Here is a 19,473-nt window from a genome sequence, read left to right as displayed (position 1 = left end):
CGCTGCTTGATTTTGATTTAAATCTAAAACTGCCCTGAAAAATAGAGTATATTTTAAAACCTTGAGCAGAAAACTCAAGACAATACAATTTAAAGATACATAATTGAATGATGTTACAATGGTGACTCCGTGCCATTCACTGCACCTTTGTCTAGCCCCATGGAACCTAAGACACCAACAATGACTGGACTTCTACTAGCACATCATTTGCAATAAACAGACTTTTATGGAATGGGATGCTGGTAGTAGACACGTGGAGAGGATATGGGGGTATGTATTGAGTTCTGAGGTTAACCTCAAGCTCCTCCTAAAGTGTAATTTCTTCAAGTTTATTTTCTTTTTATTAATATATCTGTCTGTCTGTATACATTGTATGTGTGTGTGTGTGTGTGTGTGTGTGTGTGTGTGTGTGTACGCGTACATGTACGTGTGTATGGTGCCTCTAGAAGCCAGGAATCAGAGGAGTCAGAGCCCCCAGAGCTGGAGACTGAGCAAGTTGTGAGCCACCTAATGTGTGTGCTAAGAACTAAGACCTGGCCCTCTGTAAGGGAAGCAAGCACTTTTAAGTTCCGGAGTCATTTCCTCTACCCCACCCAAGTCTAACTTTTAAAAAATAAAATCCTTGAGGCTTTGTAGAAGGAGAAAACCAGTTCAAAGGGCTTTACACAAGACTACTTGGGAAAGTTGCCTTACTCTGCAGTGGTACAATGAACAAAGAAACAGAGAGGTTATAAATGACTCCAAATGCATTCTAACGCTGATAAGGACCTCAAACTGCTGCCTGTGTGAGAAAATAATTTGGCTTGCTCTAGCTGGGATGCTGGTAATGCTGGAGCTGACTGTGTTTCTTGTTTGCATTTGGAAATGAAATGTGGAAACACGCTGAGATTTGTAAAGGTTACCAAAGAGAGAATATGGCCTGAAGAAAGGTGACGTTTTATATAACGATCTAATTAATGCAGATATCTCTCCATCTCAGGCCCCCTGCCTTGGGGCAGGAAACCTTAACCTCCCCCGTGTCTTCTCGGAGCCCAGGTTGCATAACCACTGAAGGGGCATCTACAACCACTGCTATTTTGTTTCAAGCTCTCCCATTCTCTTTCTTGGTCTGGGTTTTGCAACTTCTACTACTGTTGCCAGAGAACAGAAAGTATCAGCAACAAATTAGCTAGGAGGCAGGCTTTTGACAAAGTAATCTTGCAAACCTTGGAATCCCAACTGTCTGAAGCCACAGCCACATCTTGTAACCAGGTAGCTTTCTTGTCCCCGCCCAGACCGACAGTCCACTTCTGTGTCTGTGATCTTGACCTTGAAAAATAAAATATGCCCATTTTATGAAGTCCATGTTGAAAACAGGAAACTGCTGTCTTTAAAAAGCTAGATGGATAGGATTCAAAGTTCAAGTCTACCACTTACTAGCTGTGAGACCTTAAGTAAGCTATTTAGGATCTGTAAAAGAATAATATTACGACTTAGCTCATTGTGAGTTGTGGGAACTAAATGATGCAATCTCTGTGAAATGCTCGGGACACTGTAATCTCTAAGATTGGCTTCCTATGCTGTTGACTAGCTGGCTTCCTCCAGTTTCATCTTAGGCTTGGTTAGCTCATGATTTGATGTAATACACTTGGGAATGGGAAACACTGCGCCACATGACAAGGAACAACATATTCACAGGGAACAGTGATATTACATTTCAATTTCATAACACAACTGAAAAAACAAAGCTAGCAAATGTTTTTTTTAAAAAGACAGTTGCACTAACAAAAAATACCACCAACTCAACAAAACCCCTCCAGCACCAACACTTGCTTTTATCAATTAATTCTGTTGTTCCTGTGCATGTTTACCCTAAAAGGCCAAGATGTTTTAAGGGATAAAAATCTGTTCAATAATTTTAAAACAAGACAATGGGGATGATAAATCCTATTAAGAATGAGAAGCCTGGTCTCTCTTGGTTCTTCAACTGCGCCTTGTTTTTTGGTTCATAAAGAGGGTGTTTTGTCCTCTTCCACTTTCCTGTTTGCACACTAGAGGTCATGGCTGTGCCTGGACATGCTTATGAACTAGCTTTGGGCCTAGTGGGCCCATCAGTGGGAATTGTGGCTTTTGCATCTCTTCCAGTATGCCAGTCAAGGAAACAGGTTGTTCTTTTGGATTATTATCCATGAGTTTAGGGGTAGAGGAACAATGTGTATCTGAGTGACATCTGTGCTGACCTATGAAGCTTTCAACTCTGTTGTGGTATTAGGTGCTTCACTGAGCTCCAAACTACTGTTGAGATATTCTTGCTTTAAAAATCTTCTGCTATACAACCTTGTATCATGTAGTTCCTGAAGTCCAAACTCAAGTTTTTCAGACTGGGTGGTAGGATCTTTTTCTGCTAGGTTATCTTGCCAACCTGAAATAGGTCTTTAGGGCTACAGATAACAGTACAGTCAAGGTTGCGCACTATTACCGAACCGAATTCTCTCTAAGCTTTCTTCGAACTCTGTATTTCCTTGTAAATTATACTCAAGTGAAAATAAATAGGGTACTTGTTTTCTAATCCAGTTATAAAAAAAATCACATGTGGGTTAAAAAATGTAGAAGCTTCCCTGAAACACACTTGAAACAATTATTTGGAAGCATTATACCAGGTCAACTTGATATACTTCTCTCAGGAGTTTTTCTGTGTTGTTATAAATCAAGAGTTCAAGCTAGAAACAAGGAAAAGACTGTGTGTGTGTACTTGTTTTGGAATCTGATTACAGCCATGTATCAAGGCTTGGCCACCTGCCCACAGACCTGCATGGGGTGACCTCACTGAGTAAGCCAAGCTGTAAGTTTATAGAGTTCTCAGTGGGAGGTCTTTGGACGACTAGTTTGGAGCAACACACTATTGCTGAGTTTGTATCTTCCCTAGGATTAGAAAAATAAAATCTTTGGCCAAGGCATTTTGTCCCAAAGCTACCACAGAAATGGGTCCAAGGAGAATTGGAACATTTCTTCCTAGAACATCTAGAGTTTCAAGCAAATGTGCATCTCTCTTAGTTATAAATGGCACAGTGGTGAATGAAATCGTTTTAAATGATTTTGATTTTTAAAAATTAGTCTGATTAATCATAAGATATATGTTTATTTGTGGACCTTTACTAATTATACTATTTTCATAGGAGAACAAAGAACTACGCACACAAAACGTTGGCGATCATAAAGAAAGTATGACATGTTGTTCTCATTATCACACAGAGTCCATAACTCAGTGTCAAGCTCCTTTGTGTATCTTATGGGAGAGATGATTTCATAAACAAGTAAATCTCACTAAAAAAAATGCTGCTGTCTGTTCACAAGGATAAATGAGTCTGTTGTGTGACTTTTACAGGGGAGACAAAAAAGGCATAATTCCTGAAAATAGGGTACCAAAAAAGCCATATAGAAGTGATACCATCCTGGTCCAACTTAGAGAACCAATGAACTTATTGATATTATTTATTTACAGGAGTATGGGTGACTCAGACAGCTGCATCATTGAATGGTCCCACCTAAAATGGGTAATAAAATATAGTCTTCATACATGAGTCCTATGCCTCCCAGTCACCTTTTCAACACACACACACACACACACACACACACACACACACACACACACACGTGACCGTGTGTCAGGTGGCCAGGAGGGAGTGCAGTTAGATTGGAGTAAGTTTCTGGTGGCCTCTTCCATGATGGTGTCAACAGTCCCATTGTGGTCACTACAAGCTAGCTCTCACTGTACCATCCTGTTTACCTTGTTACTGTGAATTTAGGTTCTATGATAGCCAGTGTCATGACCAGCTTGAAAGAGCCATTACAACAGACCCTACCTCATACCAACACACAAATCACTCCCAAGAATGTCACAGACATAAATGTGAATGGCAGAACTTTTAGACAAATCCCTGGATGGAATATATTCTCTATCTCTTGGGTTATAGAAATGAGACTAAAACATCAGGAAACCCTAAGGCTAGTCTTCACAAAACTAAAAATTTTTATGCATTAAAAAGAGCAAGCATAAAGAGAAAGTATCGATATGGAAAATACATTCTCAAAAAGAAAGAATTCTTACAAAGCAATAAGAACAATAAAAGAAAGTAAAAAGTAAAAACAAAACAAAACAAAAAAAATCTAATCACTGCTAACCAGCACTTCACAGAAGATACCATGTCTGTCACCAAAAATATAAAATATGATGGCCAGCTTCTCTAGTGATTTTAGTAAAAATTTAAAAATAACAGCATTAAAAACTACAAAAGGTTATCAGAAAGTATAAAAACCAGCACAAAGCGCTGTCAAGGAAATGGACAAATAGAAACACTCGAGCATTGTTAATGGGAGTGACAGCATAGCACTTTGGAAAGCAACCTGACACTATGCAGGGGAGCTGGGGTGTGCATAGCCACCACCTGGCATGTATCCTAGGTAAGGCTTTGTATATGCTTGAAGGCTGGTATTCCTCCCAGTCGCTATTTACTTGGGAAAATAGTAGGCTGTGGCTATTGTCTTACAGATTAGTGGGCTGTATGCTCATGTCAATGTGGTGATGAGTGAGAAGGAACTGGGGTGAACAGCACTGTGCTTTTCAGTACAACCCTAAAGTGAGCAATATAGACAGTGACACCACCCTCTAACGAGGCCTTCTCTCTGGAAGATAAAACAAGGTGCCCCTGGTTATGTTAGCTTTATGACAGAGACACAGGATTGGAGTGACCAGAGTTCCAAGTTCATTTGAAATGATCCCTCAAACACTGTGGCTCCCCAGGGGATCGTTACATAGAGAGTTTGTGATGTGTTTATAAAAGATGAAGAGAGTGGGAGTATGTTCTCTGGCGGTGTGGGAGAAGGGGGTGCCTCTGGCGGAACCATGCTGAAGCATCCCTTACCCCCTAAGGGACCAGCCACTGGGCAGCATAATTTAGAAGATTTTATTCAGGACTTGGAGAGGGGAATTAAGAGTGTAGTGGAGGCGCAGGGGTGGGGAGGAAGGGGGAGAAAAAAGTAGAGGAGTAGAGGTTGGCCATGAGCATGTGGAGAAAAGGGGGTGGTGAATGGGGATTGAGCAGGAGCAAGAAGGCAAAAGCAAGAGAGTGAGAAGGGAGCAAGCAGCCCTTTTATGGTGTCAGGCAAACCTGGCTGTTGCCAGGTAACTGTGGGGTGGAGCTTAGAGAGAATGTGAACAGTTTGTGTTGTGGTAATTTCTTACCCCAGTAAGCCCTTATGAAAAACACCCAATTTAGTTATTATATTTATAAGCTATATGCTTAGATTGGGCAGATCTATCACTATACTAATTTATTCCCCAGCTATGAGACCCTTTTGCTACTTGCGGCTTCTCCAGGCCATGTGGTTCTGCTCCATCTTCCTTCCACCTCCTCTTCCTCCTTCCCCTCTCTCTCCTTTTACCTCTCTGAGACCTTCAGTCCCACCTTTCCCTTCCACTGCCCAATCACAGGCTCTAGCCTTTATCTGACTGTCAGAATGGGGAGAAGGTTCTGTGAGATCAGCTGAGTATGTGGTCCACTCCTCATAGGGAGCAATTTCTCTTGAGGAAGCAGAATTAACATCAAAATACAAACAGCACCAGGGCACCCCACAAGTTTGAGGGCTTAAAATGTTTGTCAAGAAGCAAAAGGCTTGATTAGTCCGAACAGAATAGCTAATGACACAATTTTAGAGATTGAGAATGGGAAATCATAAAGTTCCAATTTAAGGGACTTTATAAACTTTACTAGACAATTTAACATAGTTATTGAGTTTTCATGGCTCGTGGGTGTGAGTGTTAGTCCCAAACTCAGCTGCACAGGAAACTTTAATAATGTTCACATCTTTTCTAAGTCCCCTTCTGGCCCCAGTCCATGATGAGGAAGAACAAGGAGGCTTGTTTTGGGTGTTATGAATCCTGGAAATCCCTTATGGCTCCACTCTCTTAGCTGTTGCCCTTTATCTGAATGGCTCTCTACACTCTTCCTCTGTCGTCCTATGGATCAGAAATCCTTCTGGCAAGTATAAGTTTGACCTATACTATCTAGCCAGGCAGAGGTCAGGCAGGAAGCATTAGTTGCTATTTCAAAAACATTACTTTCATAAACTTCTATTCCCTGTGGTGGCTTGAATCTAAACAGGAAATGAACATGTAAGATTTGTGGGGTGCAGAGGTTGGAGAGATGTGGCTGCTTAGGTAAATCTGCCCAGAATTACAGCTATCTTACTTTATTTTTGAGATGGACAGAGTCTTACTATATAGCTGTGGCTGGCCTGGACCTCACTATGTAGATCAGGCTAACCTCCAACACACAGGAATCTGCCAGCTCTATTTCAGAATAATGGGATTAAAGGTATCACCATGTCAAGCCATAGAAGCAAAGCCAAAACCAAAACCAAAATACAAAACAAACAAACAAAACCTCCACATACATTAAAAAGAGCCCATCTTTTTGAGAGACCAAGTCAGGAAGATTGAAAATTCAAAGTCTGTCTGGGCCAATCTAGATAACATAATGAGATCAAGTCTTAAAATAAAAGTAAGAGGGCTGGGGATATAAACACAATTGCCTAGCATGCATGAGGTCCTGGATTCAATTCTGAGTGGAGGGAAGGGAGTAGGAAAGGAAGGAGGGAAAGAGGAAAGATGGGAAGAAGGGAAGGAAGGGAATAAGGAAGAAGGGAGGAAGACAAGGGAGTAGATTGATTAAAAAAATGTGTTTCAGGGGTTGGCAAGATGGCTCAGTGGGTTAAGGAAGGTAAAGACTGTTGCCACCAAGCATGACAATCTGAGTTTGATCCCAGAATGCACATGGTGGGAAGAGGGAATGGACTCTTGAGAGTTACGTTTTTACTCCACGTGTGCCCCATGTCATGTGCATACATCCTTCATGTGTGAGAACACACACTTGCTCACACACACACACAACATATACAAGTAAATAAAAATTCTAAAACATAAATTTTCAAACACTTTGTTACTGTCAAGGCAATATGTGTGAACTAAATAATACATGTTTTGGGGAGTAGATTCTTAGAGTTTTAGGGGTTACACTTCTAACTACATAGCTTTTGGGACTGAATCCAGGGCTTCCTACATACTAGGCAAGTGTTCTGCTACTGAACTATATCTCCAGCCCTCTTTTGATTTTAAGAATAGGTCTCATTAAGTTGCCTTTCTTTTAGAAGTCCCTGTTTAGCCAAAGGTAAGAGGTGGCATCTCTGCACAGATCTACATAGGGTTTAGTGGTCACTGAGGCCTAGAGAGTTCTATTTATTACTAGGTCTCAACTTGGCTATTTCAGAGGGACACCTAACTCAAAGGGCAGAACCAGGTTTGCTTTGAAGAGTCTGGGAAGTATTGAGGAGACCACGGGTACAGCTGACCTGATTTAAGGCCTTCAGTTTTTATGACAAAGACCAATCTAGTTTTGTTTTTCAAGACAGGGTTCTCTTAGGTAGCCTTGGCGGCCCTAGAACTTGCTTTGTAGACCAGGCTGACTTTGTACTCAGAGATTCACTTACCTTTGCCTCCTGAGTGCTGGGACTAAAGGTGTGCACCATAACACCCATCTCAAGATAATGTTTTAAAATTCAATCAGAGAGGGGTCTTTGAAGACAAATGCCTGGTGTTCGGGTAACAGTAACAGAAACACATTTCCAATTAGCCAATGATTCTGAAGCTATTGTCTCCAGATCAGCAGCTCTTGGGAAATTGATGACATTAAGATTCTTCAGATCCACCTCAGACCTCCTGGACTAGGAACTCTTGAGAGAAAGCCCTGGGTACTAAAGTTTAAGACCCTTTATACCAAACAAGACAGTCATCCGAGTGACTTAGAATTGCTTAAACACCAAGTCCAAACTCACTGGATGTCATGTTGATAGATAAGACAGGGAAGGTTTAGGGCTTGAGAAGAAAGTGAAGGAACCATGGGGCTTGCATAGATGGTGCTCAGTGAGAACCAGGCAGGCTATGATTTGTCACCTCTGGAATTTAGGTTAAAGTCTAATCCCCATCATGATATGTTAAAATGTAGGACCAAATGGGGCTTAAGAGATAGATGCTTATAGGGGCTAGAGAGTCAGCTCAGTGGTAAAGAGTGTGTACTGGTCTTGCAGAGAATGGGAGTTTGGTTCCTCATACCTATAAGGTGTGTCTCACAATTGCCTGTAATTGCAGCTCCAGGGTATCCAACACCCTCTTCTGGACTCCTTTCATAATCCAAGTCTGGATATAAAGCAAGAGCCAAAATACCACCCACCTTTTAAAGAACTTACCCATTCAGTGGTGCTGAAACAGAAAAATGGACCAAAGCTATGTGGGCAATGCACCTGATGTTGCCTCTTCATTGGAATAGCCAACAGTAAATCAGTGTTGCCAAGCAACAAATCGCCGACAAGCTATTGTCAGGGCCAGGTATGTGAGAAAGGATGATAAGCCTCAAGGGTCTAGCAGGAATAACAAGTAAGCAATCAAGCAATTCCCATTGCTTGTAGCTCATTGTACATTATACATTAATGCATCTCATTGGGTGCATTAGATCCTAAGGAAAAAGATGAAGGATGGGGATGGGAGTGTCAGGGAAAATATTGAGAGCTAAGACAGAGCTAAGAATAAATCTGGAAAATGAATACGTCTGAGTACCATGCCCTTTAAGCTTTTATCACTTTTCTTTTTAAACCAAAGGAGGTTTTTTTTTTTTTTTTTTTTTTTTTTTTTTATTACTGTTAAAGCTGTTAGAATAAATGGCAAGTATAAGGCCTTTCTTAGTTAGGGTTTCCATTCTGTGAAGAGACAACATGGTCAAGGCAACTCTTATAAAAGCAAACATTTGATTGGGCTGGCTTATAGATTTAGAGTTTTAGCCCATAATCATCATAGTAGGAAGCATGGCAGCATACAGGAAGACATGGTGCTAGAAGATCAGAGAGCTCTACATCTTGATCCAAAGGCATCCAGGAGAAGACTGGCTTCTTCCCTGGGTGGAGCCTGAGCACAGGGGGAGACCTCTTCCAATAAGGCCATACCTCTTGATAACGTCACTTCCCATGGGCCAAGCATATTCAAACCACCACAAGGCATAAAATTGTGGGGTTTAAAATGCAACAGGAATTTTAATGGCAGGAATTCTGCCAGTAGCACCTTCCAAGTTCTCCTCATTTCAGTTGGTCTACTGGTCTACCTACAAAGCAAACCCAGGGCCAGAAGGAAGTTTTTTTCTGTACCTTTAAACCAAAAGCACCAGTGGTGGTCTGACCTCCTGGACAGCAGCAGACATTCCATAAACACACTGAGTTTCGGTAGGAAGGCACAAACATTATGCTACATTGTATCAATTTGTCTAGTATAAGAGTGGAAAAACCATCAAAAGTATCTCCTAACTTGTAAATAAGTGAATTATAAAGAAAAGGAGGGTAAGTCAGTTTCTGATTTGTGCTCAATTTGACCAGATAACCTTCTTCTACATGAGAGCTTACAGTGTTTATACAAATTCAGTTATATTAAAAATTATAGGCACCAAAGTTCCAAAATAGGATAAAATATTATATTGTAAAGAAGTTACAAATAGTTATTTGTTGAACAGAGTTTTAAAAAATAACCACTAGAATCTTTATTGTAGGAGATTTTGGTTCAAGTGACTCTTTGACATTCATTGAACATATGTTTTATACCAGATAAAGGAAGATGTGAATGTGGCAGGGTTTTAACATAAGCTTACAAAATAACAACAGGTAGTATTAATAGCCAAAGTGGTCCATTGTCTGAATGTGCACATCAGAAGGCCCCTTATGCACAACAGTCTTTCCTTTGCTTCTTTCCACATAACTTTCTTCTTGACAGTTTCTCCCCAAAGGGGATTTTCCTTTAGAGGATCTTCTCCATGGCATCCTCAGCCATCAGAACACAGAGGTCTATGTGTGAATCTCAGATCAATAACATCCTGAGCCAATTTTGATAGTAAGTACTTTACCATATCCCTTCAACTATTCTAGAAAGAATATGTACATATGTATGTATGCATGCATGCATGCCTGCATATGTATGTATGTAGTATAAGTTCTTATGTGGGTACACATATGTGGGGGGAGTTGTGGAGACTGGAGGGCAATGTCAGTTTGTCAGTTGTCTTCCTCAGTCTCCACTTCTTCTTTTCTTTCTTTTCTCTTTTCCTTTGACACAGGGCCTTTCACTGAACCTGAGTTAGAAAGCTTCAGGGATGCTCCTGGCTCTGCCTCCCCAGTGCTGGGATCACAGGTATGTACCACTGTTCCCCAGCTTCTTACATTTGTCCTGGGGATCCAGACTCAGGTCCTTAACTTGCATGTCAAGCACTTTAGCAACTGAACCATCTTTCTAGGCTCTGAAAATAAATACTTCAGCTTTTTATTTGCATATATTTGCATACATGTACATATATACATGTATAATCTCATTAGTTTTTTAATATTATTTTCTTTATAGATTTCATGGTGTACAGTAGAATGCAATACCACAGGATAATGGTGATACATGCCTGTAATTTCAGCACTTGGAAGTGGAGATATGTGTTCAAGGCCAGCCTCTGCTAAACAGTGTGTTGGAGGCTATCCTAGGCAACATGAAACCATATCATAAAATCTATCACCACAAGTTATTACAACATCATGGGACTAACCAATAATGAAGTTGACTGCCAGGCACTAAATACTTTTATAGAATTGTCTTAAGTGTTACACCTATTCATATAGACTGAGGGTAGTACTACCTTCCACAAACCACAACCAGCTTGGTAAAATTTAAACAAAGCATCAGGACATATGCTGCAATTGCATCAATGTATGTGACACTTGAATTTGGTGGGAATTTTGGTGAACTTTAAAGTTGCAAATACGCAAGTGTTCACCACTCCCTTGTCTGCCTTTTTCCTTTCACTGTCTATGAAACAAAACACAACCGCTTAAATAATTATATACAGGTTTTTCAGCAACATAAATATTATTGGAACATTAAAGTTCCTGCAGGGTTATCCCCTGTTGTTTGGGATTGTCTCTTTCATAGCAAGCAGATAAGCATCCCTGGCCCTTGATCTACAGTTTGAGATCTAATCTATCCCCTAAAGGTGCCTTTAAGAAGACCACCCTCCACACATGCCTTGAGCAACATTGTTCTGAAATCTAGATAGATTTCCTATTTCCTTTTGTTCAAACCCAGCTTGCAGCTGGCTGCCAAAATAGGAAACAGCTGAAACTCATTTAGCTCAAAAATCTTTGACTGACAATTTTATCTGTTTTCCTTTCAGGGATAATTTACCTGTTGTTAGAATAAATGGCTGGTGTAAGGGAGAAAATTGTAGGGTTCTAAAACACAGCAGGAATTTTGATAATAAGACTTCTGCCAGCAGAACCTTTCAAGTTCTCCTGCCATCTGGTCTACCTACAAAATAAACATGCCAGAAGCAGGTGTTTTGCACCTTTTAACCAAGGGAGGTCTGACCATCTGGACAGCAGCAGGGATTCCATGGACTTAACCAGTTCCAGGAGGAAGGCAGGACCCAGAAACTAAGGCACCTGGGCTGGATTCAGGAAAGCAACAACACTCTTAACTGTTCAGGGAGATGCTCATGGAGAGCCTTAAGGAAATAGTGAATCCGAGTGGGGATAAGCAAGAGGTGAATATTATTCACAAAAGTGTAAGCGCAGAAGGGGAACAACCCCACATAGATAGTGCAGAACTCTAGGGGCTGGAGTAGCCCTTATGTCGGAAGTGACAGAGACAGAAGGAGTTTCAGAGAACTTAAGAGAAGTGGCTTTTGGAGGGTTTGAGTCCTCTGTGGAGGAAGGCATTCAGCCTGAGCTAACTCTTCAGGAAGGGAATTGAAGATTCTTCCATTCTCTGCTCACTGCTAGGGAGAATCAACCCAATGGTATCAGAAGGCAAAGCAGACTCAGACTGTCAATGTAGCAGAGTCCACCTTCTGGGCAGTAAGAAGCAATAAACACACTCATTTATCTCTGCCATACATGGATGTGAAATCAATTTGACTATGTTGTGCAGAATATACAGTGTGTGTCTGTGTGTGTGTGTGTGTGTGCTTATAGAGGCCAGCATTTGGAAGTGGAGATATGTGTTCAAGGCTAGACAGTGTGTTGGAGGCTATCCTAGGCTACATGAAACCATGTCATAAAATCCATGCCCATTATCACAAGAGACTACAACATCATGGGACTAACCAATAATGAAGTTGACTGCCAGGCACTAAATATTTTTATAGAATTGTTTTACATCTTTCTCTTTCTCCCCAGTGGTGGAGGTGCCCATAGGCACCTGCTGCCATGGGTTCTGGGGATCAAACTCGGGTCCTCAGGCTGTGCAAACCCTTTCCTGACTGAGCCATTTCCTCAGCCCCACAATTTGCTTTGCAAAGTGAAATGGAGCAGGCTGTGTTTAAGACCACAAGCTAGGAAAATCAGAAGTGGAGGTAGTAGAAAATAGCTTTAGGAAATTATTGTTTAGTCTCAGGCTTCTACTAATACTCGGTTCTTAGTAACTGAAGACAAACTGATGCAGAAGAAAGAGCACAGACTTTGGAGCCAGACCAGGATCTGCATGGCAAGGAGGGAGGAAACTTGGCCCAACTGCTTTACTTCTGCACCTTCGTCTCCTTTTCTTGATGAAGCCAGCCCTATATTGTTATGAAGACTAATGGGAGTGTAAGTAAAAAATGGCAGCCATTTAAAACACCCATGCACTGTAGGTGTTCAGCTAATACTAAACTAGGGCTCTCAGACCAGCTGTGACAGCATTTCCTGTGACCTTGTAAAGGTATGCAAATCCCTGAGTGGTGAGGCCCAGCACTGGGCATGCTCAACTGTGAGAACCACGTTATACCTGTAATCTGGTGGAGAAAACCTCCAGATTCCTGTTCTTGTGGAAGGAGAGAGGCACACCATTGTCCTCTCCCAATCCTCTTTTTGACTTATCCCTACCCTTATAGCTCCTAATCGCATCAAAGGTAAGTTTTATCTTGCTATATGATAAACTCTGGAGGAGGCAAAAAAAAAAAAAAAAAAAAAAAAGCCTTGCATTTCCCTATTTGGATAGCTAATTCTAATTCTGAGGTCAAGTACCGATGGACTTTACATCCACACATCTAAGCCTCCTCCAATTAGCTTGTTCAGTAATTAAGTTAGGATCTTGGCTTCTCAGCTTCATTCTTGCATTGCAACCACTTTTCAGCAGACCCTGGGAAGAGAGACATTTTACCCTGTGGTAGCCTCCAAAATTATCCTTTAATAATCTCAACCTCAGGTATTCACACTCCCCCCCCCTTCTTTAATCTGTAGGACTAATACAATGTTGTAGTTGTAACACTATGCAGCATCTTCTGAGTTTATAGAGATGCTGTGTTGTTCCCCCCCACCTCTGTCTTATTGCCTTGTATTGTCCATTCCTATGAGGAAGTCACTTTTCCAACATCCCTATAAGCAAGACTAGAAATGGAACCTTCAGCAGCATCCAGGAAGACAAAACAACCCTGGCTTATATACATCACTGAATCCTCATGAGATACCCTGAGCCCAGAAATTACAACCAAACGATTCCTTGATTCCTGGTCCTCTGAAATTGTGTGAGATAATAAGTTTATTATTTTAATATACTAGACTTTGAGGTGATTTGTAATATTGCAGCAGACAACCATAAAGTATAGCCAAAATGCAGTCATGGCTTTGGAATTAGGCAAACAGGGCAGGTGGAAGGAATGTAAGGATCATAGTCATGTTCTGGTTGCGGTTTAAAATAAAGTGAGAAAAACTGTGTTGAGAACAGGTCTTAGAATCCCATGAGGTAGAGCCAGAAATCTTAAAAACAGTGTTGTGTGCAGTGATATTCAAAGCAGAACATGTCAATAAAGAAGTGGATGATGCAGCTGAGGGCATTTTAAGACAGCCTGTTAAAGGCACCGCATGGCTTCCCTTCGCCCTTCACAAGACACAAGTGGAGAGAGATAAGTGAAAGGAGCAACCGCTAACTAGGTAGGAGCCAGAACTCGAAGAATCCTGGCCTCTAGAGATGGCAAATGATTTTTAAAATTAAGAAATACCTTAAAAGCAAAGGTTAAACTCAGGGCACTGTCATGGTAACACAGTCAGAGGTTGAAGCTGAGGGAGGGACTATAAATTCTTTGCTATGATCTCAAAGTCATCAAGAGAATGCCTCAAGAGCACCACATCAGTCACAGGAATGACTATTATATTAGTCAGCTTTGCATTACTACAGAGAAATGGCATGGCAGCTAACATATAAAAAGAAAATGGTATATTTTAGCTTATAATTTTGAAGGCTTAGATTCCAAACAGGGTAAGAAGGGCAGGCTCAGCAAAACTCATTTCCTACCTCACTTCATGGAGGATGGCTATGGTGTGTATGTGTTAGAAGCAGACAGATGATTGGATACCCAGAGAATGGAAACAAGAATGCCTCCAATGATCTGAAGATCTCTTACTAATCCCCAGTTTATAAAGGCTCTTCTACCTCCTAATCGCACCACTCTGGAGACTAAGCCTTTAATATATGAACCTTTGTGGGAGAATCACCCTTGAAACCAATTAAGTCTATGATTCATAGATCCTCTCAAAATAGAGCTTCTGAGAAGCTTAAGAACATTGCCCTTCACAGAATCATAAGATAAAAGAGGGATCTTGCAGGCATATTTGCATGATTTTTGTCTAATGGAATCCGCCTGATAAAAGTCACAGTAAATTCATGAAAGCTTTTAAAAAAATTAAAATCAGCAGATATCTTTCTAATCAGAACCCAAGGGGATAGAGACAGTCAAGGGCCTTTATACCCATCTTATTATCCCTATTGTACTGAAAGCTCAGAAAAAAATTGGTGTCCATAGACTACATTTTATGACAAAGGAAGTGTATGTAACTCAGAAGGTATAGTCAAGAAGCATAGGATAATCCCAAGGTAGCACACCAAGCTTTACAGCAATTCAACATATCTTGATTGGATTTGAGAGCTACCGCAGTTTATCTCCGTTAAATAGTAATACATGTGATGTTTATTCTATTCCTTATCTAATGTTGCATAGGAGGTAAGAATGTTACCACTCCATGGGCTAGGGTTCAAGACTACACAAAACTGGGAAATTGAGCTGAGCGTCAGCATTTACTGTTCTCTAGCCCTTGTGTATGAACAGCTCCTTACCTGCCACTATGTATCCCTACCATGATGAATCAGGGTAAATCTTTTCTTCCTCAAATTAATTTTGTCTGGAATTTTTGTCACTGCAATGAGTAAAATAGCTAATACTCAAGAAACCATCATGTATGCAGTTGGACATGATTAAAGTGACAAGACTCTGATTCTTGAGCTGACGCCATTATAAAGTAAGAATGTTTAGCAGAGTGGAGTAAATGCATTTTTTTATATGCGAGAGGCATGACTCCTAAGGGCCTAAGGGAAAACTCTGACAGCCAGTCTATAACATGGCCTTCTCCTGGTACTTACACACTTTATTGTCCCCTCCCATACTGTGGTGGTTTGAATATGCTTGGCCCAGAGAGTGGCACTATTGGAGTAGGTGTGGCCTTGTTGAAGGGTGTCATTGTGGGCATGGGCTTTAAGACCCTCTTTCTAGCTGCCTGGAAATAAGTCTTCTCCTAGCATCCTTCAGGTGAAGTTGTAGAACTCTCAGCTCATCCTGCCCCATGCTTGCCTGGACACTGCCATCCCCCTACCTTGGGGATAGGGGACTGAACCTCTGAACCTATGAGCCAGTCTCAATTAAAGGTTGTCCTTTTGCGAGCTGCCTTGGTCATGGTGTTGCTTCACAGCAGTAAAACCCTAACTAAAACACTAACCCTAACCCTAACACAGGTTATGGGAACTCACCTGCAGTAAGGTAAGGCAGGAAGAGATGTTAAGTTGTTTCCAAGACACATTGTTTCCATCTCTTTCTGGTCACTCTGTCAGGGGGCATGTGAACAAGCTGAGGGGCCTCTGCTAACCCTTCAGATGACTCCAGCCTCAGGTTATAGTTTGACAGTTATCTCCTGCATCACCAGCATCCATCTGAGCTGCTCCTGGGTTCTTGACCTTCAAGACTCTGTGAGATACTGGTTGTTTTAAGCTCTTAAATTTGGGAGTAAGTTTTTAATGCAACCACAAACAATTAATATACACTTCCAATAAATTTATAATACTTGGCCCTAACCATGAAGAAGCAGTTTGCTCACACCCGCAGAGTGTCACTGCTGACGTGGGGGTGGTGGTCCAATCATTTGGGTCATCATCAGAAAAGCTAAGTTTGCTTTACATTAAGGATCAGGAGATCTGACCCTGGTTGCAGAATCCAGGGTTGTATTTCCACGTCATCTTTCCAGACCATCCTAGGAGATCTGTAAGATTCCATCTGGGAGAGTACTAGGAATCCTTGGAAGGGAAAAAAGGAACATTGTTGGTTGGAATAAAAACAGGGTTGAATGAGTTCCAGAAAGCAGGCTTCTCAAACTCATGGATGACAATCTGCTGAAGAAGACAATTTTAAGAAACCAACTCGAAGCAATATGCAGAGAAGTAAGATGAGAGGAGCTGCCTCGGGAAAGAAGTCAGCTGGTTCTCAGCAAAAGAATTTGGCTTCAGTCCTCCCAGGAAGATGGGGTGGTCACTCTGCTGAGAAACCCCCCTTCTGGTTCTGTGTGAAAGATAAGGAAGAACAAACAGAAGACTCCTGGCAATGGAGATGGTGGCAGTACTAGTGAAGTCCCCCAGCCTTCTCAGAAGAAAAGGTCACGGGCTGACCCCACTGTGGAGAGGGGGGGAGACATTCAAAAGTAGGATGGAGGTGAAGATGAAGATCCCTGAAGAATTAAAGCCATGGCTGGTGGAGGACTAGGACTTAGTTACTAGGCAGAAGCCATTGTTCTAGCTCCCTGCTGAAAGGAATGTAGATGCTGTTCTTGAGGAGTATGCCAATTGCAAGAAATCACAGAGAAATGTTGATAATAAGGAGTATACAGTTAATGAAGTCATTGGAGGGATAAAAGAGTATTTCAATGTGATTCTGGGAACTCAGCTGCTGTACAAGTTTGAGAGGCCTCAGTATGAGATTCTGCTGGCTTACCCTGATGCTCCAATGTTGAAAATCTATGGGGCGCCACACCTACTGGGATTATTTGTGAGCATTGGGGCAGTGTTGGCCTATACACCCCTTGATGATAAAAGCCTGGCTTTATTGTTGGGCTATCTGCATGATTTCCTTAAGTATATGGCAAAGAATTCTGCCTCTCTGTTTATTGACAATGATTATGACTGTCATCACAAAGCTCTGTGAAGGTCTACTGACCACTCACTACTGTCTGGTAAACACTTCTATTTAGACTTTTCATGTATAATTGATGTTCTTCAAAACTGTTGATGTAAAACGGGGCTTATGTTTCATTTTGTTTCCTCTTCTGTTGTAGACAGAAAATAAAAGGAGTGCCCAGGCACTTTCCTCTATCAGAGTTGCTACCAGTGTATGCAGTAATTAGACAAAAAAGAAATTCAGTAGACCATTTTATTGCCTAGTTGACAACATTGCTTGAATGCTGATGGTTCTATCCTTTTGACACTACACAGTTTTCTAATATGTGTTAATGTTACATGATGAGATGCCCTGGTTCCTAGCGCTAAAGGTTCAGCTTACTGTATATACCTGGAAACCCATGATGCATTTGTGCTTTTTTTTTTATGGTACTTGATGTCTGTAAACAGTCCATCCTCTGCAAGTCCATCTTTGTTGTTCCTTAGGCATTCATTCTATCTTTTCTCAAATTGTTGAAGGATGGTGATTTGTTTCCTGGTTTTTGTATTTGAATCTAATGCACATTCTAACATGATAGAGGCAATGCATTATTGTGTGACCACAGTTTTCTGAAAGGTTGATACTTTAGGAATTGTATTTCAGATATTAAATAAAACTTGTTTCTAAATTTCAAAGCAATATATATATGTATATATATGTATATGTATATATATATATATATATATATATATATATATATATATATATACATACATACATATAATAGTTACCCTACACACTATACACTTATTAGGATAAATAGCTGATGCCTCTATTTTCAGGACACACCCCCAAGGGAGCTTTCTTTTTTCCCTTTGGAGTAATCTTTCTGTATGAAGTAAAACTGAAATACAGCTACTTTCCAGATAGAGAATATTCACACTCATCTTTAGCACACTTTATTTAGGCAAATAAACTTGAAAACTTTTTCGGATCTAACCTAGAAACAACCTCAGGTAAACATCATATAAAACTGTTAAACCTGGATGGCTTTAAGAACATGAACATATTTAGTCTTTCCCTAAATTTGAAGTCAAAATCCTTTATTTATTATTAATTCACTTAGAAAAAGAACCCTGTAAAGTTGGAAGTAATTCTTCTTTTATTAGATACTCTCTGTATTTACATTTGAAATGTTATCCCTTTCCCCTACCTTGCTCCCACCCCCCTTCTCCATGAAGGTATACTCCCTCCTAATCACCCTCTCTACTCCAGTGCCTTTGCATTCCCCGACACTGGGAAAACGTGCCCTCCCTGGACCAAAGGCCTCTTCTCACCAAAGGCCTCATGTCATGGGGTATAACCCAAGCAACAGATCCTGCTTGGCAGAATATTCTGTTGCACCTGGGTTGTCCCCCTCCACATGTAATTCTCCACAAAGGGTATTGTGAAAAGTCCTTTAGCTGAAAAGTTCCTTAGTCTCATGCCTTACTTTCCCATGACCTGTTTCCTTCTTCTACCTGTATAAAACTAGCATGTGAAAAAAACGATTTGTCAGCTTGATCGTCTTGACTTTCTGTTGTTCTTTGCGCCTCTTGTTCCCCATTAGCTCCTAGATGATCCCAGGTTCCTGTTGACTGCCCTACAGATCGTGGCAGGCTATTATAAACAAGACAGCTATGAACATAGTGGAGCATGTGTCCTTGTTATATGTTGAAGTATCTTTGGAGTATATGCCCAGGAATGGAATAGCTGGGTCTTCAGTTAGTACTATGTCCAATTTTCTGAGGACCTGCCAGACTGATTTCCAGAGTGGTTGTACCAGCTTACAACCCCACCAACAGTGGAGGAGTGTTCCTCTTTCTTCACAACTTCGCCAGCATCTGCTGTCATCTGAGTTTTTAATCTTAGCCATTCTGACTGATGTGAGGTGGAATCTCAGGGTTGTTTTAATTTGCATTTCTCTGATGACTAGGGATATCGAGCATTTCTTTAGGTGCTTCTCCTCCATTGGGTATTTCCCAGTTGAGAATTCTTTGTTTAGCTCTGTATCCCATTTTTAATGGGATTGTTTGATTCTCTGGAATCTATTTTCTTAAGTTCTTTGTATATATTGGATATTAGCCCTCAATCAGATGTAGCATTGGTAAAGATCCTTTCCCAATCTGTTGGCTGCTGTTCTGTCTTCTTGACAGTG

General features: G+C 40.9%; 1 pseudogene across 1 annotated transcript; it reads left to right on the top strand.

Annotated features, from left to right (window-relative positions):
• The first annotated feature begins 16,559 nt into the window (after positions 1-16,559).
• On the top strand, positions 16,560-17,324 carry LOC308433655 (mortality factor 4-like protein 2; annotated as a pseudogene). The gene has a single exon. The product of its transcript is annotated as a mortality factor 4-like protein 2 (transcript).
• The last annotated feature ends 2,149 nt before the right edge of the window (positions 17,325-19,473 follow it).

Source organism: Micromys minutus (assembly GCF_963924665.1).
Source record: "Micromys minutus genome assembly, chromosome: 20".
NCBI lineage: Eukaryota > Metazoa > Chordata > Mammalia > Rodentia > Muridae > Micromys > Micromys minutus.
The sequence above is the reverse complement of the archived record's forward strand: the minus strand, read 5'-3'. Positions and strand labels throughout refer to the sequence as shown.